The 23,424-nt window shown below is 38.6% G+C and overlaps 1 protein-coding gene across 2 annotated transcripts in view; it reads right to left on the bottom strand.

Annotated features, from left to right (window-relative positions):
• PCSK5 (proprotein convertase subtilisin/kexin type 5) overlaps positions 1-23,424 on the bottom strand; it is a 271,155-nt gene that overhangs the window by 246,418 nt on the left and 1,313 nt on the right. The gene's annotated exons all lie outside the window — the stretch shown is intronic.

The raw sequence follows: 23,424 nt of genomic DNA, 5'->3' as shown, positions 1-23,424 counted from the left end.
CCATGCCTGTCAGTGTTTAAGAGGCTTCTGGACAATGCTCTTAATAACATGCTTAACTTTTGGTCAGCCCTGAATTGGTCAGGCAGTTGGACTAGATGACTGTTGTTGGTCCCTTCCAATTGAAATAGTCTATTCTATTCTATTGCATCACTGTTGACTACATTAACTACAGTTTATTCTGAGTTTAACAGCCTGTGGCACATTGAATGTCCCTTAGCATCAGGCTACTGTTGCGCCCTTTTTAAATTACTATTTATATCAACCATTGAAATTTGGTGCCAGGGTTAGCACCAGTGCAGGTGATGGCATGCTTCCCTGAGACAAAGGGGTGTAATCAGTCACTTCCTGGACACTTCTGGGACTCATCAGTAGCCTCAAACAGAGTTGAAGTGCTAACTACTGCAAAGTGATGCTACTCTTGCTCCTTAAGTCCTCAGAGACCAGTAAAGTGCATGTTCACCACACCAAAGTACTCTACAAAGGTTACAGGCCTTTTATGGACCTTGCTGTCTTCAGAGTGAATTTGAAACCTACTACTTTGTGTGTGTGCATGCGCACGCACGTGTGTGTCTACATGTGCACACGTTACAGAAAAGACACAGCTCAAGCAGGTAACTGTATTTTACCACTGTACAGAACTGCATAAATAGCAAGGTCATATTTTAGGGAAAATAAACATCTGCCCTGTTTTGTGCTACACAGATCTCATTAGCACCCAGTTCTCTGTGTCTTGTCTTGCACTAGTTTGAGGATTTTTATTTATGTATTTATTTACTAAAGATAAACTCTAGTTGACCCCTCTGAGGGCATCCAAAACAGCAAATTTAGGAGGTGTCCTAATTGCACTCCTGGAGGTCCTACAGTTTAGCAGCACTAGCCACCCACAGAAGAGACCAGAGGAATCTGCATGCTCTACCTTCCAGCCGAAGGGGGACAGCCTGAGGCTTTGTAATGCTTGACAGCTGTACTCCCTCTGAGACCTTGGGCTCAGGAGACAGAATTAAGACCTTAGAATTAAGTGTGGTAATTGTAACGCCATGTCTTCCAGGCACCATCATTTTTCAGATAATAACAATTATTAATAATAATAATTAATTAAAATGGTGAGATCTACAGCTTTAGTTCATAACTGTCAATGAAATAAAAGGATCCCAAATCTTTTAAATGGAATTTAATTCATATTCACTAACTGCCAGTTTCTCTCACAGTAAGGTAACACCAGTGTTATTAAACGTTTTATTGCCCTCTTTTCCTTTAATGGGAATTTCCTTAGACCTTCCAAATCCTTGGAGTACTTGGAGAACAGTTAAACCATGGAAATATAGCACAATAAAAGTTATCATTATGGATGTTCTTGTTAAATTGTTTTTTATACTTTTAACTACCAGGTCTTAGAGGCACTCTCAGAGGAAAAGCAATGCAAAGACAGAAACACCAGACTGCAGAGCTAACTACCTTAGAGACTGATGGCAATTTAACCGTTTTATCTTTGGGAAATCTTTATAATCTCCTTTTTGACCTGGAGGGCCCAATTTCTTCAAAAAGAAGTAAGAGAAACATTCCTGAGGAATTGCCTGGCCAAAAGCAAGGAGAATGGATGGCGGGGGCAGGGGAGACTTACTCTTTTTAGAAGTAATCTTCATCACTGAACATTTTAAATAGCTATATACATATATTTTAATAGTACCATACTATGTTTACTCAAGGATGAAATAATTCCTGGAAGTAACAATCCTACAATATCACAGTGGAATCCCAGAAAATCAAAGCATCCACATATTTACATTAACTTTATATTTATTAGGTCTTATTTTCTATTTAAAGTTGAGAAAATGTGTGAATTTTAAAGATAATAGGAAACAAGAGCCAAACTTTCTAGGCTTGTCCTTGGAAAATATTTCTTCCATATGTAGTTTTATAGTCTAAGGCAATATTAAGAAAATTTAGGATATAATTACTGAATGAATTCATCTACATCTGCATTGTGTCCTCATAAACTCTGTAAGGAAACAAAAATGCTAAAGCTGCCTGTTAAATATAGATATATGATCACCAAACTGACATAATCCGACTAAGCCCTGAAACTACAACTGAAACTTCCATGTAGCAGAACATGAGCAGGGAAGTCATTCAAGCTAACGGGAAGGAACCCAAGAGATGCCTTCCTAACAGTTTCTTATCTAGTAAATAAACTTTTTTTTAAGAGAAGAATCATTTAGACATCTAGCTGCAAAGTACACTTCTCCCAGTGGGCTGAATGGAAAACAATATGCTGTTGAGTTGGTGAATTGGTGGATATATTGTTAGGGTCCCTGTTTCTCCAGTCTTTAATGACTTTGGTCCTAAATGGATTGGGAAAGGAAGGCAGATCAGGTCCAAATCTGGTTCTGAACTCTATAAAGCACTATAAGAGCCAAAGAAGCACAGATCTGCTAAAAGTCTGAAACAGAATGTGTTGGTATTACCAGAGCTTTCTTCCCTGTGTTAAATGCCAGTGAAGCCAACCCAGTATCACAGTGTTTTGACAGAACCAGACGTTGACACAGGTTACAATACCGCTTGTGTTCCTTTGACACACACCACTCTGTAACGAACATGAAGGAGGTGAGCCCATAGACCTTAATTCTGATCCCTGTTGGCCCCTCGTGATCCACAGGTGAAGACAGGTTCATTGATACTACAGAAAACTGCCGCTCCCTTTCCTTCTTGTGTTCCTCCAGACTTAGGAAGTATTAAAAATCTTAAAACCAGGGTTCTGAACTCAGCATTTAGGGGCAAGAAAGCCCTGCAGAAGCTGTTAGTTGTTCACTGACCTACTTAAATTAAAGCATCCAGGTCTGGAAAGGGCATGTTCATCCAAGACCTGGAACCTGAACTCAACTTGTATTCCAGCAATATTGTGTACTGGAGTTTTCTGGGGGGTGGGTTTTTTCCCCATAAGATACTGCAGTAGTGACCACACTTTCCTAACCTCCAGCTCTCTTGCCCAAAACCCCACTGTTGGGTCAGCACTGACAGATCCCCATCACGCTGAGGCTGGAGGAGCAACCACCATGAGGACAGCTGCAGAGCTGCTCCCCCATCTCTGACCGAGATGGGGGCTCTTTCTCTCCCAAATATACCCTCAAATCAAAAGCATTTTTATTGCTTTTTTTGTCATCAGAATGGGGAATTTCACCTGCTATGTGTCATTCACAAGAAATATTAGCAAGGTTTGCCCACATATGGCACACTGCAGTGAAGTGAAAGATTGGACCACTTTCGGTTTTGGACAGTTTGGGGCTCTCACAAAGATCAGTTTATAAAATATTTAGGAGAGAGAAGCACAGGCCCTCTGGACCTTACTCAGCCTAAAACCTAAAATTCCAACTCTTAAGAAGAGGCCTCTATCCAAATATTTAAGCTCTCTGCTAGTCCCCTGTTGGGCTGATATCCTACACTACCCTGCATGAGTTAAAATAGCTTCTTGGATTACTACAGGCAGAAAACATTAAAAAAAAAGCCCAAACCACCAGCACTACTGAACACTATGGTCTTGTCTTGAGTTGCAATAGCAAGATAATACTGCTTTGATGACTAGTCTAAAGGATGGAAATAATGATGTTTAGTCTCTGTATTACAGAGGCTCTGAATCTGTACATTACAGGAATATCTACCAGGTGGGGGGAAAAAAGTGCACTTTTAATGTGCCCAAACTTAATTAACTAAAAGAATTTGAAGCAACAGCAGAACCAAGGTGATGTGGGTGTGAACACAGATTGTCATCTCAGACGCAACCCAGACTACTCTGAAAGCCTGAATTCCAGCTACGCTCAAATGCCCAAGTAACCCAGTTCTCAGCTCTATTTTAAGCCCAATTAGCTAACAGAAATTCGACAGCCCAAGTTGTGAAAACATCTCTGTATGTGCTCGAGGTAGGAATAGCCTAACTTGCCAGTTCATATCTTTGCTTTTCTCATGTTTCTTTCTCTTCTGGTTTGTTTTAAAAGGAACTGATGCGTCTGCAGTGTTGCTGTTCCCGAATAGTGACACTGAATAAATTGGGCTTGGTCTTTAACGCACGCCTCCTTCCTGAAACATTTTTTGTCTCCTAGATGGAAAAAAAACTATATTGTAATCAACAGTTCTTGCTCAGTTTGTTAAATATTTGGTCTGGAGGACAGGACAGTTCAGCCGGAAAAGGAGATTCCCTTCTGAACCACCTGCATATGAAAAATAAACAAAACCCCAAAACAGGCACATAAGTTAAACCACATGGCTATGACAGCAGAAACATCACAATTTCCATAGAAATAAATCAGATTGTACCTCTTCACATGGTAGGAACATGCTAACACTTTACCACTTTACCTTTAACATTCCCTCTCCTTCTGTTTATATGTGGAGAAAAACGTATCACCTTACCGAATTAACATATGCCACTCTGGACTTCTTTTGTACTTTTCCTTTGTGTTTCAGATATTTGAATGGAGAAATTTTGTCTGGGCACTTACCTTGAGCTAGTTAAGTACAATTTGGCTTTTTAAACAGTTGATGTCAAGAAAGAATAACCGAGTCATTAAAATAAAGTAGCTCTGCATTATGTTCTTTCAGGTAATGTCACTACTGTTGCTTACATGCTGCTGTATTTTGCTTTAAAAATAAAGTAGCACATTAACTCTTTCACTAGAGAAATAAACATAAGCTCTCTAGTCTTTTAACTTTTCATGTGCCTTTGTTAGTAGGATAAAAAAGTAACGATATCCTGAGGTCAATTATAATTCTTGATATCATTCTAATTAGGTATCAAGGCTGAGATTTTTTCAAAGTCACTTCATAAATTTTAATGTGAATTTGAATATTTATATATCTGTTAGGAAGCTTTAAAATTCTTAGAAAATACTACTGTAGCTAAACTAAGTGAAAATGCAGATTAAAAACAACATAAAAAGAACATTTCAATTTGCAGTGGAAATTCTTTATATGAGTTGGTATATTTAATTTTGGATTACCTCTATAAAAATACTTTTTCTAATAGGTTTTCTTTTCAAGGCTTTCTACTGTGTTCCAGAATATAATCTAAACATATTTAGAGTCTCAATTCTAAACTATAATTAAAATTTAATTCAAATTAAAATCTAAATTTAAATGTAGAATTCTAATTTCCTGGTTAGATTTATTCTAAAATATTTTCAGAATTCCAAAATTCTACTTCTGTAAATAGAGAAATGCTCTATTTTAAAAAGATTATAAAATATTCTTAGCAATAGAAAACAAATTGTTTCCTCTGAGACTGATAATCGGCCTATAACTTTCACAAGTTCAGGTAAATTGGAAAAAGCTTCCTAGATCATACCTTCTGCATACAGGTTACTTTGTACAGTTGTATTTTTAAACAAATATTGCCAAATGAAATTCTGCTTTTTGAGATTCCAGTACTTTAGTGCTTTCTCGGTAACCTTATTTAACATGTGGAATTACTTGGGAAAAAAGGAGAAAAAACCTAACAACCAAATGGGAACATAAAATGTTTTGCTACATCAAAAAAATAAATGTTTTGTCATGTAACACACTAAGTTTTAGTACAACTATCTTTGCAAGAATGGGAAAGCATTAAGTCATAAAAGAGGTCACAGGTCTCAGGATGTAATATGAATTTATAAAATAAATTCAGATATTAGAAAGGTATACATTAGAACTCTATCATAGCTTTATTCTAATACATGCTAAATCACACTAAGATTTATTAATTTAATCTACCCTACTATACAGGATGAACAGTCCTTCCAAAGGGGATTGTGGCATCTTTTTTGGATTATATATTCATATAAATCCTGTGGATATTGGAATGAAGATCTTTCGGTCTTATTAATTGAGTTCTGAAAGGAGGGAGAGGTTAGCTGATTTTCTTTAAAATAAAAACACACTTTCATCATATTTATTTACAAACAATGCTACTTCTAAAAGTGCAGGAAAAAAAGAATACTCATAATCATAAAAAGAAAAATCCCTAAGACAACCATCAGGTAAATAAAGCCAACAAAAAGCTGCCTGAATAAAGACCAGGTGAAAATGATGTTTGAGTCTTACATGGATGAGCAGTGAAGAGAATTCTGCCTTATAGGCCACAGGTCACATGAGACCACAGTAAATACATATTCCTTCCAAAAATTATGACAGAAGCAGAGCCTGACCTTGGCCCCTACCTCTTTCTGTTGCAGCTCTGAGAACAAGAACATGCATCAATCTTTACAGGAGGACAAGAGCTGGCAGCCCTCTTTGAATCTGAACTGTGCTGTGCATTGGTACACTCCAAACACTTGCTGTGTGGTACCACTTCCCCAGAGACGAGGGCATACGAATACATCCTCAGTGAAGTTAAGAATGAATAACATGTGAGAAGTGCAAGGTATCTGGACACTATGTTGATTGTTCAAACATTAAATTGAAAGAAATCTCACTATAGGATCTGAAATCTTTCTTTTAAAGTCAGTAAGGGAGACTTTCATCCACCTCCTCTCTAGGACTGATAAACAGGTTGTGATTATTAGAACAATGTTCAAAAAGGTAGCTAAAAATTAATGAACACAGAGTCCTTAATTATTAGGGGGGGAAGGTTTTTGTATGAAGTGCAGGTTTGGTCTTCCAACAGATACATTAGCCTAAAACAGTTGGTGGGAGATGGAGAAGGAAGCCATTTCCACACTGGTAATGTGAAATGTTAGAATTCAAGTACAACGATGGATATTAACAATTGCAATCCCAGTGTCACTGCGAGCTTCGCCTAAGGAGGTATTGCAGCAATTGGCAAGTTCATGTCCCTATCAAATAAAGCAATGCAAGGTTGCTCAGCAACCTGTGACTGGGTTTGCAGTTCCAGGGCAACATTACATATTTCATGAAAATTCTCAAAAGGAAATCAATTACTGCCTTAATTCCCATTAATCTTTTCTATTGTTTCTTTTCAATACAGAAAGCAGTGCAATGTAAACTGGTAGTTCATGCCCCTTTTTGTGAAGCCCAATGAGTCGCCACCTTATTTCTGCAAGTAAAAATGAGTGCAACAAAGTGTATTTATTTTCTGCTGTACGAACAAACTTAACCTCTGCAATATTTCAAGTGACTTCAACAGTCATCATGCACTGCAAGTTCAAGCCATAACAAATGTTGTTTGCATCTGCAAAGAAGTTGTTAGGCAATATGGTAATGTTTGTTTCAGTAAACAGCCCCCATTCAAAGCCATCGAATAGGAAACAAATACCTTTAACATTTTGAGGGGTCAACTAAATTGCCACTGCTTTCTGAAATGTTTTTTTCTCTTTCCTAACTCACTACTCTGTAATTTAAAATATCTAAATGATATCCTGCATCACCTGAAATTAGCTTTGTCACTATTTTATTGAATGCCAATCCTGTTTCATGTTGTATCACTGAACAAACGCAAAATGATGAGAGAACGAGGATGGATACTCATGCAGTATCATGAATGTTTATTTAAGTAGCAAACAGAACTGCCATATTCCATACATTATTAGCTACTCCAGACTCTAAGGATTATTGTTTCTTCATAATCTGTACTCTGATATGTAATTATAATAAAGCATAAGAATGAGGCTTGACAAAGTTCTGACACTGCTATTTCAATCATGCAAACAGTATAAAGGGTAGTTAAGAAAGAGGTTTTATTTTTTAAAAAACTACAGCAGAGAAGTTTCACAGCAAAGAACGTTCATATTAATTTCTTTTTAAATCTTGATCATGAAATATTTAATAACCATCGTCCCTGTCCTGAAACTTGTAAATATCTACCCAGTCCCAGTGGGATCAAGTCCCTTCTCATTTACAAAACCATAAATCAGAAATAACTCTGTGGAAGCTAATGGAATTTAAGAGGCATAAATCAAGGGCAATCAAATATAATGGGGTTACTTGTATGAGTAAAAGATTTAAGAACTGGGCACCAAGTTAGATATACTGTTATATCTCTATCCAGTTATTTAAACATCAGTATAAAACTCTTAAGCACATTAATAGCAAGAGAGCTTATAACATTGAAAATGACTAATGCAGTGACCTACAGTAGTCACACTGTTTCCAGTGAACATTTATATTGCCAGCAATAAACCTTTTCACGCTGTACTTTGTCTTACAAATCTGAATTCAGCTCTTATTGGTCATAGTAAATACAATGTTTTCATTTAACTGACTTTTTCATGAGACTTGATTTAAGCAATTTCCTCCTCTATCACCAATATAATTTACTGAAGAGTAATAAAGAAGTGACTCATGGGAATACCTAGGACTGAGTTAAGTTCATCTATGTGGTGTGTGTAGGCACTAAAGCCAATGCTCTTTTACAGTGAACCTAGATCATACGTCCTCAACTTTGTACTGTATCAAAGTCTGACAATCTTCTGCTCTGTACAACATGCTTAACCGAATATAGAGAAGCACGCAACTTGTCCAGAACCAGGCACGATACTGACATATTCACCTGTCTTATTTGGCTGATGCCAGAGCAGCACAAAAGTTTATACTTTTTTGTGTAAAAGTAAGGTTTGCCAGTATCCATTATTTATATAAGCAGTCTCTACACCCACATGTAATCTCAATGATTTTGATAAGACAACTTGAGCAACAACTATTCATATGAGTAACAGTTTCTGGAGAGCATCTTATAGTTTCCTAAGTTTAATAGTATGAAAACAAGAAAATTCTCTCTTTGACAGGATCTAAAGATACACGTAAAGAAAAAGCAAGTAAGTAAGCAAACGAGACAAAAAAATAATCGCCAGAACGACTGTATTAGGTAGCATTCAAACCTAGTAAGAAAGAAAACATCAACATCATCATAACTAATGTTTAGAGAGGATTTAAAAAAAAAAAATAATCTTACAGCACACCAAGGGACTGTTAATTCTAGCATAGTCATGTAATATTCCACTTAAAGTAGCTATTTGCAACCACAACAACATAAAAAAAAAATGTGATGTATTAATTCAGATGTATGCAGGTCTCCTGCTGTACCAACTTCCATAGTGCCAGAAAAGAGATTAAGGTTCAGTTCAGCTTTCACTGGAATCAATGGGATCTTCCACTGTATTTAACGGGATTCTTCTTCATTAAGTGCAATAAGCACTTAATGAAGAAACAATTTTTTTTTAATCCAGACCTCAGTGAGACCTACATTTTAGATTAAGTTAGCATCCTAATGTCTAGGTTCACATACCAGCTTCTAAATTACTTCAGACTTGTCCTGGTTTCAGCTGGGATAGAGTTAATTTTCTTCCTAGCAGCTGGTTTTGGATTTAGGATGAGAATAATGTTGATAACACACTGATGTTTTAGTTGTTGATGAGCAGTGCTTACACTAGTCAAGGACTTTTCAGCTTCTCCTGCCCTGCCAGCGAGAAGCTGGGAGGGGGCACAGCCAGGACAGCTGACCCAAACTGGCCAAAGGGATATTCCATACCATGTGACGTCATGCTCAGTACATAAACTGGGGGAAAGCTGGCCGGGGGAGCCACTGCTCAGGAACTGGCTGGGCATCAGTCAGCGGCTGGTGAGCAATTGCATTGCTCATCACTTTCTTTGTATATTCTTTTTATTGTTATTATTATTTTATTTTATTTCAATTATTAAACTGTTCTTATCTCAACACACAAGTTTTCTCACTTTTACTTTTCTGATTCTCTCCCCCATCCCACCGGGGAGGGGGGAGAGTGAGTGAGTGGCTGTGTGGTGCTCAGTTACACGACAAGACTACAGAGAAAAGTCAAGGAGAACTGATATCCAATTCATGATGAAATATCTAAATTTACTAAAACCAATGAAACAAGCCACAGCTTTCATACACTGACCATTCCACACATTTAAAGAATATCCCTTGGTGGCCTTCTTGTATGGAGAACAGAATCTTACAATCTGAAGGCTGAGTGAATGCTTAGCTGTGTAACTGAAAGTAGATTTTCTTGGAGAAAGGAGAAAAGTTTCTACTGTATATTTGTTTAATACGTTGGTATTAAATATATAATACCAAAATGCTGAAATAGGGAAAAGCCAGTCAGTTAGAATGGTAGCAATGAATTGGATAAAACCATGTATTCTTCTTTATAAATGGATTTGCATTTCCATTTTGAAACATTTGTTTTCATGTCAAATTAGTCCTACAAGATCAGAAACATCAGGAAATCAACACAGATTCCAGCCACCGCTAGAGTTGCTCACTGTGCAGTTAAGCACGTCAGATTAATATTTGTAGTTGCCAGGCATGAAAAAGAAATTACTTGAATTTTGCAAGAAGGGAATGGTATTTACCTACAAGAAAGCTTCCAAAAGAGCAGTCCTTGCAATGGTAGAACCATTTATTGACAAGACCTGTGATGCCAACACAGTCCAGAGCTCCTTTGGGTCACAGGATGGTTAACTCTTTTAGAAAGCAAGGCTCAGCAACCCTGTTTAATTCCAGTTATCAGTTTTCCCAGGCGATGGCTTTGTGATTTGTCAGTTAGCCACGATCATCATGCACTGGCCTAAGAATTATCGGGAGGAGTCCATTCACTGATGATGGATATTTAAACTTCTCTGAGCTGAAGCAAAGGTACCCCTTGATCAGACAGGCAGAAAGGAGTAATGACAATAATGCAGAGATGGGCATGTGTCAAGAGTGTCAAGGAAATCCCAGATATTGTCATACATGTCCTCTCTGGAAATGACCTCGTACTTCAAATAGTTGTGAACAAAATCCTACTAATGTGCTTTCAACCCAAGGAAGGGGAATGATTTGGCTTATGATGGAGCAAAAGGGAATCTTTCAAGAGGAAAACTGAAAACAGTACCATAGTTAATACTGTCATGCTGGTTAGGGCTGGAGCTCTTGTTGTGTGGCAGTGATGGGACACATCTGATCTGTTAGACTTTCTGGTACAATTGGGGTACCTGCAAATGCATTTCTAATGTTCGTATTAAAAGGCTATTGAGACATTTATAAACTGCAAGTGAATACTTTGCTGAGCTAAATTGCAGAGATTCTCTTTGAGGTCCAGTGAGAGAAGTGTTTTTCTTTAAAAGCAGAAAAAGCTAATCTGAGCTGTAAGACCACTGTTCAGGCATCTGCATTGGCTCCACTCCATTCCCAACTGGTAAAACTACTGCTCCTCGTGCAGGACAGGGCTTGGTTGCTCAAGAGAAGACAGAGCTTATTCTGCAGTCCATTCCTGCAGGGAAGTGGTGCTACTTATTTCCAAAAGGGGTAGGGGAACTTTCTCAGCTGAAAGCCCTGACACTGCTGTTCATTCATGCTTGGCTCACTGGAGCCCAGCATACTCACAAAGCATCAAATTTTTTTCAAAGTTTAGCATTTGATTGATTTATTTTCTTCAGTTCAGCTCAGATGGGTTACTCGAGATATGATACTTGAAGTACAAATATTCTGCAGTCCAGAGTGTGGAAGAAATATGGATGAAATAGCTGAATAAAAACATTCAGTAAATTAAAGTAATTGAAAGCAACAGAAGCAGTGTCATGAAATCTCTCACTTAAAAAACAGTTTTCACATTTCAGAACAGCTGGGTGACAAATGTGATGTCAATTTTTAAAAGGATATCTGAAGCAGTATGGACTTTCAAGTCACTACTAGGCAAATGAGTAGAAACTAAGAAATAAGAGAATTAATGGACACTCGGATAAAAAATGACTGCTTTGGAAATAGTTAAACAGAGGAAAATTCTGCCTCACAAATTTATTAGTATTCTTTGAAGAGTTCAAGCGTATAGGTAAAGATAGGTAGGTAGATAGATACACTCTGGTTGGAATTCCAAAAGGCTATTAACAATGTCCTTCACCAACAGCTTTTAAGAATTTAAGAAGCCATGGCATAAGGTCTTTGCAGAAGCAAGCAATCAATTAAAGACTGAAAACAAAGCTTAGGAGTAATTAGTTCTTTGTTTATTAGAAAGCAATTAGCTTCTCGCAACAGGCGGAGATCCCTGCTGGAGTTCTGCTGGGGTCCGTGGTAGAACCTCTTCTGGGACCTACACTATTTCATAAAAAAAATTTACATGGAAAAGGGAGCGAGCAATGAGGTGTAGATGTCAGCTATTGCCAACAATCACAGACGTAAAGACTGCAGCTGGCCGTGTGTGAGCTGCAGAAGGACTCTGCAAAACTGAGTGACGACAATAAAATGGCAAATGAAATCCAATGTAGACATATGTACATAAGCTGATGTACAAACCTAACCTCACACTAAAATGAACTGTTTTGAGCTGCCCAGTACCACTGAGGAGTGATGATCTCAGGGTTATGGCAGACTAACCCATGGACACTCAGCTTGGTAGAAGTCCCAACAGCAAATGACATACCAGACATGATCAATAAAAGTATGGAGAATAAAGCAGAGAACAGGGCAATTTAAGACTAATCCAAGGTTTTGCCACACTTTAAGTACTGTGTGCAGTTCTAGTCCCCTCTGTTCAAAGAAGATATAGTAGAGCTGGAAAAGTTTCCAAGTGGGAGAAGAAGGATGGACAAAGATATGATACACCCTCGGTATGGGTAATAGCTAAGTAAGCTAAGACTCTTCAGTCTAGATATGACATAATTTAGGAGAAAATATTAGAAAACTAAAAAATCATGTATGACATAAGAAGAGTGGACAGAGATTGACTTTCACCATCTCTTTCAGTAGCCATCAAACGAAGCTAGTAAGTAACAAGCAAAAGAGAAGTGGTTCTTCATGCAGTGAAGTAGCAAACTTTTAAAATCCTTACCAAAGAATATTGTGGATGCTGAAAGTTTACTTTTATTTGAAAGATTTGACAAGCGTCTGGATAAAACGTCTGGATAAAAAAAAAAAAAAAAAAAAAAAAAAAAAAAAAAAAAAAAAAAAAAAAAAAAAAAAAAAAAAAAAAAAAAAAAAAAAAAAAAAAAAAAAAAAAAAAAAAAAAAAAAAAAAAAAAAAAAAAAAAAAAAAAAAAAGAATCGCAAATTTCTAAGTATGCAGAAACCATACCCAGCTCAGGCAGTCTCCTGAGCTGAAAACAGATGAAGGGAGTGTTAGGGAGAAGCATCAGATGCTTGTTTTGTTCATTCTCCCCTACAGACAGTAACTTAACACCACTGCCATAGTCAGGCAGGCTAGAAGGATCTTCTAATTGACCCAGAATGGCCTTGCATCCTTACGGGTCTATTTAAATAAAGGCTGTTCACATGAACAAAAATGTTATAGGAACTACTTCTCTGCACCCTAGATGTCATACTACTGGCTTTAGAGGTGCAACACAGCGTGCATTTTCTTTCCTGTTTGTTTTTAAGACATCAGGTTACTGTGTTAATATGCTCTACAAAGAAAAGCTCAATAAAAGCAAAAAAATGTTCTCTAGGTTTATCCAGAAGGGAGGCTGCATGCTACCGTTGATTAAACTAAATATTTTAAAAAGGAGAACATTATCCAGTTCTAGGCTTGAATTTCAGCTTCACAGCACTACTCAGTAACATTTTCATTGCCCACTAAGCACTCTTGCACAAAACCCAGTGGTTTTATTCCAGTTTGAAAAAGAATGAATAAGAGAATGTAGCAAAGGTTTTAATTGTGACTTTTAACATCTCTATAACTTCAGTTTGGCCCTGGAAAACAAACATAAATGAGGCCTATTCCCTGCTGGCACAAAAAGGTCTCTAAAAAGAAAAAAAAAGGAGAAAAACCATCATGACCAAAAATGGCCCCTTGTTGATCGCTATCCCTCATTTAGAAGCATGCTGTCTCCCTGGGAGCAGATTCCTTCTATATGGAAGAGTCTGTGCTGAGAATTTTTTTCTTTCCTAATTTGTTTAGAACTATATAATCCATGATCATGCCTGGCTAACGTGCCTTTTACAATCTCATCTCTATCACACACCATCATGCAATCCACAAGAATTTCCACAACAAGCTCTTCTGGCAGGATTTCATGATGTAGCTCTGATACTCTTCTGGACTTGCCAACATTTCATTCTGAAGAGTTTTTCATTCTGCAAATATCTATCAAATTGGGTCCAGCATGTTGCCAAATAATCACTTACTGTCTTAAGCTATATATCTCTGGCAAGCAGGATTCTGTTTGAACATATTTTTTCCTATGTTTGGCAGGTGACAAAGAACACCACAGTTCCTCACTAGGGACCATATAATTTATTCACATCCATGGCTGACATATGTATCTCCCCACTTTGTGATTTTACAATTCATCATTTGGAGAGGAAGAGAAAGATATGCTGGTCAATCACAGAACCACACAACACAGCTGCAAGACATGCAAATACGATACTGGAAATATCTTGCCTGACAAAGTCTAGAGAACTATTTATGACATTGTACAAAGCAGTGGGGAGGTTGTATACAAGCTGGCCATCTTTTCTGGTCAAGGCAAACAGATGTCAATCAAAACACAGCAACTGGGATGACCATGGGAGTGGGAAGCCTGTCTTCTAATAGGAAACCAGAAGCTACAGAAGTGAAAGTGAAGGCTGGTTCCCCTTGCAAATGTGCTGGAGAAACAGACGAGCCACTTAAGCACAAGAACAGATATATACTGGCCATGACTAAATTCAGTCTGTAAGTTGGAAGTCAGTGCAAAAAAACCCCGAAAAAAGCTTTCCAGACTGAGGACAAGTAACAAACCCACTTTTAAAACTGGTTAGTTTTAGACTTGTTTAAAACTGGGGTAAAAAATCCACTTATGAACACTTAAGGAATACAATAGCAATCACTGATGATCCAGTCCAATCCAATATCTTTGCAATTTTTATATTTATTTTGAGCTGATACTTTGCAAATTAAAAACTGTATCTATCTTCCAGTACTACTTGATTAACACTCCCCTTCAAATTCCTGAAGTAGGGCACAAAATTTAACTGTGGAATAGTAGGTCAAAACTATGTAAGTGCATTGATATATCTATTTATTACAGCAGGGCAGCAAATGACCACCTGTCAGAGTTCCTCTAGAAACTGTTTTGGTCAATATTTCAACTAGTGACCTGAATATTGGCATAGGAAAGACACCTATGAAACATAACATTCATGCAGAGAGGATCTGCAAACATTTTGGGGGGCAGGAATAGAATTCAAAACAAACTGAAACTGTAAAACGAGGTCTAGAAAAACAGGGCAAGATTCAGCAAAGGCATACACAAAGTACTACACCTAATCAATAATAATCTACTGGACAAATTCAGGCTGGAGAACAATGGGCTAGGAATTTGGCAGAATCAATCTGTGACCCATAGCAGAGCACAAGCTGAACTAAGTCAACAATGTCATACGGCTACAGGATAGACAAACACCGTAATGGGCTACATAAATAGGAGTGCTGTCCTCAAGACAACTGAAGGAATCCTTATGCTGTACTCAGCTGTAACGCTCTAGCAGCTCCTTGCTCAAGAAGATGAGGATCACTTAGAAAGACCAGAGTCAAGCAGCAAGACTGATCAGTGAAAGCCTGACCTGTATGAAACAAGGGAAAGGACTGGGCTTGGATAAAAAAAGATAAAAGTGGGTGGCAGGAAGAGTGGAAGCTACAACGTTTCTGATGTTGCTACTCTTTATGTTCATAGAGAAACAAGAAACGCAGGCTTTGAACTGCAGGAAGACAGATACGGCTTAGACTTCATCAGGGCAAAGAGGATAACGAACCGCTATAATCGACAGTGCCCTGGCACAGTGGAGCTTCCTTACTGAAGACCTTCGAAAACTGGTTAAATACCTGCCAGGAAAGATGTGGGCATAGCTGATCATCCTCAAGGGCACTGCGATGGACAAGGTGCTCTGTAGAGATGTCCCCCCTGCCCTTCACTTCTACTACTGTCAACCAGTGTCAGCCAGAGGTCATGTCATACCACACATGGCCACTGTCATACCAGAGGTATGACGCACTACTGATTTACCTCAACGTGTTTTACAGATTTCTTCTGGTTCTTCCATTTTAAATCTAGCATGGTCCACTTCTTTATGTATTTTGTTTGAGAGGAGCAGTTCCCACAAACATTGTCATTTGTAAGTTGGGCTTGCAACTAGTTGTTATTCTTAAAAGTATAATTTAGTGTGTGTTTGCCTAAGGGCTTTAAATAAAAATCATCACATATTTTGTAGCTTGACTACTATACTGTTAAATGAGATTCTTGTCTTTCCTCGTAACATCATACAAAGACTATTAGATTGCGTCTATCACCAGAACCCATTTGGCACATCTTTTTCTCCGTCCAACTCGCAGTGAAAGCTCACACTTAGTAGTAGTAAGCTCTGCTCTCTCTCCCTCCTCCCTCTCACTTTTAACTGCACAGACAAGAGAACTGCTGCTAAGTGTGAAGTAATTAGCCACGGCATACCCTTTGTATTCTCCAATATGTGCTGGTTTTCTGTTTTTGTGGCATGTGAGCATTTGCAAGAGTGTTATTTCAGTGCTTACATTTTCCAAAGATCTTTTATCTGGTGGTTATTCTCTACCAGTCCCTAAATGTACTTTTTTCTGTCATGAATAAGAGAAAATTCAATTTTTATTGTTGTATCTGTGTAACCCCATTACATCTGCATGTGCATGCAGCTTAGAGTAGACCTAGCTTTGATTCTTTTAACACTGTAGTCCTGGTACTTGCATCTTTAATACTCAGGACTTCATTAAACTTATCCCAGGTATTAAATTTTAGTTAGACTATACTCTGTTTCAGTGCTGTGACCACACAGGCTTTTAAGGGGCATGTCTCTTCTATTAACTGTCTATAATATTATTCTGGGTTAGCTGAACCTCTTTGTGGACAGAGGCCTACCATCTTAACACTGTAGTCCTGGTACTTGCATCTTTAATACTCAGGACTTCATTAAACTTATCCCAGGTATTAAATTTTAGTTAGACTATACTCTGTTTCAGTGCTGTGACCACACAGGCTTTTAAGGGGCATGTCTCTTCTATTAACTGTCTATAATATTATTCTGGGTTAGCTGAACCTCTTTGTGGACAGAGGCCTACCATCCTGCTTTTTTGAGTCATCAAGGTGGTAGGTGGTGGAGATTATGGCAGCAAAATCCCTCCCTTTCTGACACCCCACTTGTAACCCCATTACATCTGCATGTGCATGCAGCTTAGAGTAGACCTAGCTTTGATTCTTTTAACACTGTAGTCCTGGTACTTGCATCTTTAATACTCAGGACTTCATTAAACTTATCCCAGGTATTAAATTTTAGTTAGACTATACTCTGTTTCAGTGCTGTGACCACACAGGCTTTTAAGGGGCATGTCTCTTCTATTAACTGTCTATAATATTATTCTGGGTTAGCTGAACCTCTTTGTGGACAGAGGCCTACCATCCTGCTTTTTTGAGTCATCCATGTAAGGTGGTAGAGATTATGGCAGCAAACTCCTTCCTTTGCTGAAGACAACAACCCTACTTTAGGCTCTTTATCTTAAAATAAGCTCCCTTTTCTCATAACTGAATGCTTTTTTCCTAGTCTTCCAATTTCAGCTACTTAATTTGCAAAATTTCCTTTTGCCTCCCATCAGGAATAGATTTGGAAAATGGAAAACAGCCATTCCTCCCATTCTTTTTGATCAATTGACCTTGTTACACAACATCTTCTCTGTGCCATCACTGGGACTTCAGGTTTGAAATTAACTAATATTTATTAACTCTTTGTGTGATTTACTGGCTTTAAATCTGTAAAATCCCAATTAAAAAACCACCCAAAACCTTTTGGCAAATCACATCAGCATTTACATTATCTAAAAAAACACATCTGTATATCTAACAGTGACTCCTGGGCCACACCTCAAGCTTAGCACACTTAGGTATCTTTTGGCAAACAGTGTGTATTCCTTGCAGGAAGAAAATTGAAGGGAAAGGGTAGTCTGTCACTTGCCAAGGGTGGGAAGTAGGCCACTAGACCCTGGAAGAGATCAGAAAAGAAAAATTACTGGAAGAATACAATTAGTGGAGGAAAGATGTGATACGGAAAAGTGCTGACCCATCCTCAGTCCCTGCCTAGAATTAAGAAAGAAAAAGGAGTAGAAGGATCTAAAGTTTGCTCCTATACTAACTAATGCAGCATTTCTCTCCCCTGTTGAAGAGATATGATATCTTTATCTCTTCCATTCTTCCATCATCTTTGGGGTATCAGCTGTTTGTTTCTCCTGCACCTTCAAGGCAAGTCCCCTGCCTGAATGAGAAACTCCTGGCACCTGATGACGACAACCTGAAATGGATGAGACACCACTTTCTAGAAGAGCACAAACCTAGAAAACCTTCTTTATTTTGAAGCCCACACATTTCAAATTAAAATAAACTCATGTGCCCAGAGTCAGTTACTGGAGCTCCTCCTTTTTTATCTATACAAATGAAGAAGTCAGTGGAAAAAGCTTGTCAATAGCTCAAGAGCACAAAAGCCTTCAGCATCAGAGCCCAGAGTAGCATTCCCAGGTTCTCAGATGCTTCAGAAGTCATCCCTCTATAAGCTGGTGTTCTTTTCTCCAGTCTATTGAGAATGTTTTAGCACCAAACCACAAATTTCTATCCAGTGAGAAGCTGTGTTTACAAGAAATGAGGAAATTCATGGGAATCAAGATGACATATCAGTATACCTTAATTTTCATGGCTGTATCAAAAGAAAGCTTCCTTCTTTCACTATATAGTAAGGAATCCACGCTATCAACACAGTCATAATATTTATGCCAATTGTGCAAAATGCTACACAGACTATATGTTTAACCCTCAGCAGCTTCCAGCAGTGAAAGAAACTTTCCCAAAAGCCAGTGACAGATTCTTTGCTCTAAGAGAAAGGTCTGCTTAGTGCAGCCAGTGCGAGATAGAAGGGTAAAACGTGTAAGCAGGGAGCTGCTGGGGGATGCGGTATACACCAAATTGCTCCATCCAGTGTATAACTTAGAACAACTCCTTGGCTGCTTTGCATTATACTACCTTATCAAAGTCCCAGAGGGCTTGCTAGTCCAGACCACTTTCTTAAAAGACCCATGCAAAAAGAATAGAGGCATTTTTTTTTACATGAGACAAGGATTCACTTGCTAGAGAAACTACTAATTGCACTTCAAGAGTAGGCCAGAAATGCCTGCAATACATGGGAAAAGGGAAAAAAAAAAGTCAACTCTCTGCATTTAAGTCCTGATATTACATGTTTGTGCTATTTTAACACCCAGTGAAACACAGGAGACCTTGGGTCAATTCTTTTGTAGCTTATACTGACGCTTCGCTGTGTTTGCTCCATAGTCTTTAATGCAGCTGTGGGTATGTCACAGAAATGACATTACCAGTAACCGAGCACTCAAACCTAAAGTTATGGGACAGGCCTTTAACAGGCCGTAAATGAAGGCCTGTTAATTTGAGTGTCAGCTCAAGTGGGCCCTACTGTCCAAATCAGAAGCTCCAAACTGGTGGCGCTAACTGCAGCAATCAAAATCACTGACTTTCTGAAGGATATCCTGCCCACTTGTGTCAGTCAGTAAGGGGATCTACTGCCTCTGTTTCTGTGATACGTAACCTTCGTTCAGACCTGTGGGGAAAAAAGTTTTCCAACAGAAACTGAGTAACAGTTGATACAATGATAGGTCTAAGTTGCTGCTTTACGCTTTTCCAAGCCATATATGAAGAAAATTAATGACAGTCTCACCAGATTCACTGCAACAATTCAAGTATCTTTGAAGAACAAACTTCTACATCTACTGTCAACTTCACATTGGTAATGGTAAGGAAATACAGGATAAATGAGCAGTACGTTGGAGCAATTTGTAGGAAACAAGAACCAGAACACGTAGCCTAGAAAAACACAGAGTAAAAGAGGATTCTTTCTCTGTTGTGCCATGTCCCCTAAAAATTAATGGAAAACTCCTCTTTTCAATAAGCAGAGACGCTAAAGCTTCAAATTTCTGTAACAAGAGATGGAGACCACAGAAGAACTTTGAGAGCAACAGGAGTTTACCAGAAGCTGTGAGTTGCAAGAGTTCTTAATTGCTCACCAGCAGGTGATCTCAAGGCCTCTTTTAACATCCGTTTCTGCAATCTATTTCTGACTGACTCATCCAGTCATTCAGATAGGCTTTGTAGCTTTCCTGTCATCACCATGACAATGAAAATGGACTTAAGAGGTATTTCAAGACTCAACTGGATATTCTCCAAACCACACGAGCACCAAAAAAAGGGAAAGCTAACTTTCACCTGTTACCAGGAATGCACCAAATAACAAAAAGCAGGAAAAGGGATGTTGTCCGGTATTTATGATTCACAGGCTTCCTGGGTCTACCCTCTTGTCTCCACTGTTCAACTTAATGTACCTCTCAATGCCAGTTTTCCACAAACACAACCCAAATATTGCCTACTGTTAACTGTTGAATTCCTAACGTACCCTAATCTCTCTCTCTTCCATAGCACCTTGCATCTCCACTCATGCAAAATTAACAGGGTGGTTGGTAAGAATAAGACCTTCAGAACCCCTCTGTTGTCCACTATTCCCTTCAGCTCTAATCATGCAATTAACTGTTGTCAGAATACTCCTGGTTTGCAACTTTGCAACTGCACCTACTTGACTTTCATTTTTTTATACACAGTTTCACTACCTCTTATCTTGAATATTTTAATTCCATTATTTTTCTGGGTCATTTTTACTGGGTTGGTTCTTTGGGCCAGCCATAGTGGGATTTGGATTTAGCTTTTTGCACTTTCTTCTTAAAGGTGAGCTCACAAACATATTTTAACCAAAAATATTATGCTTAATGAATTATACTAGGTTTTTTTAATCTATTTCAGATTATTTTTGGATGTGTATTTTTATGAGATTTGTAATTACCTTCTTCAAGCAGAAGTAAACAGCTCAGCTTTTACTGACACTTGCAGCTTTAATTATAATATTTCAGCTTACCTAGAAGAGAGATTATCGGCAAAACCAAGGTTTAATTGCCCCGCCATAGCTGCTACAATACACAGACATTAAGCATGTGAAGTCCTGCCTCTAACAGAGAATTCTGCTTACTGGTTACCTCTTTCAGTGTTTTCAAAGTGTATTCAGCTAAGAAAATGTCTTTCAACATCTCACACCAAATACAGTTTTTTAAACTGCTTGCAGTTGTCTCTCAGTGTAAATAGTAGATATTCCCATTTTCATATTCTTTTGCACTTCCTGTTCTGTGTCAAATATCTTCCTGCTTTTCCAAACCTACACAAAAAGCCCGTAACGGGCAAATCTAACTCATCAGTCCAGACCATTCCTGACTTCCTTTCTCTAAAAGTTAATACCTTACTCCCTTTACCCATCTTTATCAAGTGATACAGTCTACAAAGAGTGATCGATAAGCTTCAAAGAAAATGATGCACATTTTTTTGTATTTTTAAGAAACACAGTTATAGAATTATTTTACATAGGCTTTGAACCATATATTTACATGTTAAACTACGTATGGTCAGACCACAGCCATTTGGATTATGTTATGAACTCTGAATTCTCAAATTATAAATACTTTCTAGTGACCAGGTCAGTCTGATGAAAGTTGTATAAGCACTAACTGAGAATAAAAGAACAGACATTAGACTGACCACCTACATACTAATGAACATGCTGTCACAGACGTACCATTTGGAGATGATTTTGCAAGAAATTATCAGAAGCTTGACACTGGCCGTCATAAAAAGATACCCATGAAGAAAAACTCTGTGTAAGACTTCGTGCAAATGCGCAACACTTCTTAGGGCATGTAACTGTAACGGTAGAGCGCTGAGTCCTACATTGGCACAGCACAATGACGTCTAGCACTCAGTTACTCCAATCCAAAATACATACAGGAAGCTCTATGGAATTTCTTCACATACGCCCACCGCCTGCTTCTTGTTCTTAAAGGCTAGTTACAGCCAGAAGACGAGGAATCACCCATCAGTCTACTGAAGTTTTCTTTCTCATGCATCCATCATTTAACATTCTTATATTTGTCTTCTACTTGCACTTTCCCTAAGTAACGGTATTGGCTTCCTCCACATATGCTCTCTTTTCATCTGCATACCCAGTAATGTATTTTCCAGTTTTTCATTATTTATAGTCTGTATTTTCTCTCATTCCCATCTGTATACCTGATCAGTAATGTATCTATTATTAATATCTCATAGGTGTATACATGGCACTTTCACTGACACGTAAGAAGCAATAGTAGCTTACTACATTCTTTCCTTAATTCAACATGCGGTTTGGATGTGCAAGGTATAAAAAAGCAGGCTCTGAGTTAGACAGCTGGCCTGACAAAAGAGGAAGAAGTGCATCCTCCAGCCGACTAACTGTTGCTTATTTTGGCACTATAAAGGCCCAGATAGGAATATAGACAAACAACTTGAGCAAGACAAAAAAGAAAGACATCAATGCAAAAAACTTTGCACTTGGATTCCTAAATGGCAGTTTCAAGGTGGGGGTTCAATTTTGACATAAAAGCTTCCTCCCGAATTTTTGTGCCTCCAAGTGGGAATAGCATTGCCTACCTGCCCAAGTGCTCCAAGAGGGAAGTTGGTACTCAGTTTCTCTAAGTAAGTGCATCTTTACACATCATATTTTGTGCTACCTCAGTGTGGTTTTCCAGCTTTTCTTATGTAAATTATTTATCTTAATGGACTGCACAGCTGTCTTATTCAGGCTTGCAATGACTGGGAAGAGTTGAGATGTGCGCTTCAAACTTTTCAGTTAATGATGCAGTAAGTGGGAACTCATCCTACAACACAAATAAAAATCGGGTCTCACTTTGATGCAGTTGATGTAAAAGGCCTGTTGTGTAAACGCAGCTGCGTTTTTGTGCATCTCATGTATAAGATGAAGCCTTTTGTACCTGTAAATGCTGATTTCTAAACTTTCAATTCATGTAGTATAAATTACTTACTAGAAAGACTGTGCTTGGATGTTCGCACCCAAGCGTGCAATGGAATTGTTTATTTTTTAGGCACTCACCCTGCTAAACCCTACGTATGCAACTCATATTTTGAGGATAATTGTCAGGAAAGCCTAGGATACTGGGCACAAACTTTGTCAGAAAAAATGATCTTTGAACATCTTAAACAGCAACTGTGCCTAGCTGTAGCAGTGGGGGATTTTTTCAGCATGATGGGATCCAGTGAGAACCAGGTGTTTCCTCACTTGCAGTTCCTGGCCCCGGCTGGATCCAAGAATTTTCTCACGGGTTGATCTCTGGATCTAGCCAGTCCATGTGTTTTCTAGCAAAACATCTGCGGGCTCCGCAGAGGTCAGATGCTGCCCAACCGGCCGGGCACGGGCCGGGGAAGCTCTACCTACAGCGCCGGCATCCGAGACCCGACTTCGTCTCTCCTCTCATTTCACAACAAACCCGGCGTAAAGCGAGTGGGCTGCGGGTCAGCAGCGCGGGCCGCCGCGGCGGGCGGGACGGCTCCCACCCTGGGGCAGCCCCGCGGCGGCCCCGGCCCC

This window comes from Aptenodytes forsteri, unplaced genomic scaffold, assembly GCF_000699145.1.
Source record: "Aptenodytes forsteri isolate BGI_AS27 unplaced genomic scaffold, ASM69914v1 Scaffold151, whole genome shotgun sequence".
Lineage (NCBI taxonomy): Eukaryota > Metazoa > Chordata > Aves > Sphenisciformes > Spheniscidae > Aptenodytes > Aptenodytes forsteri.
This window is presented reverse-complemented; position numbering and strand designations above follow the sequence as displayed.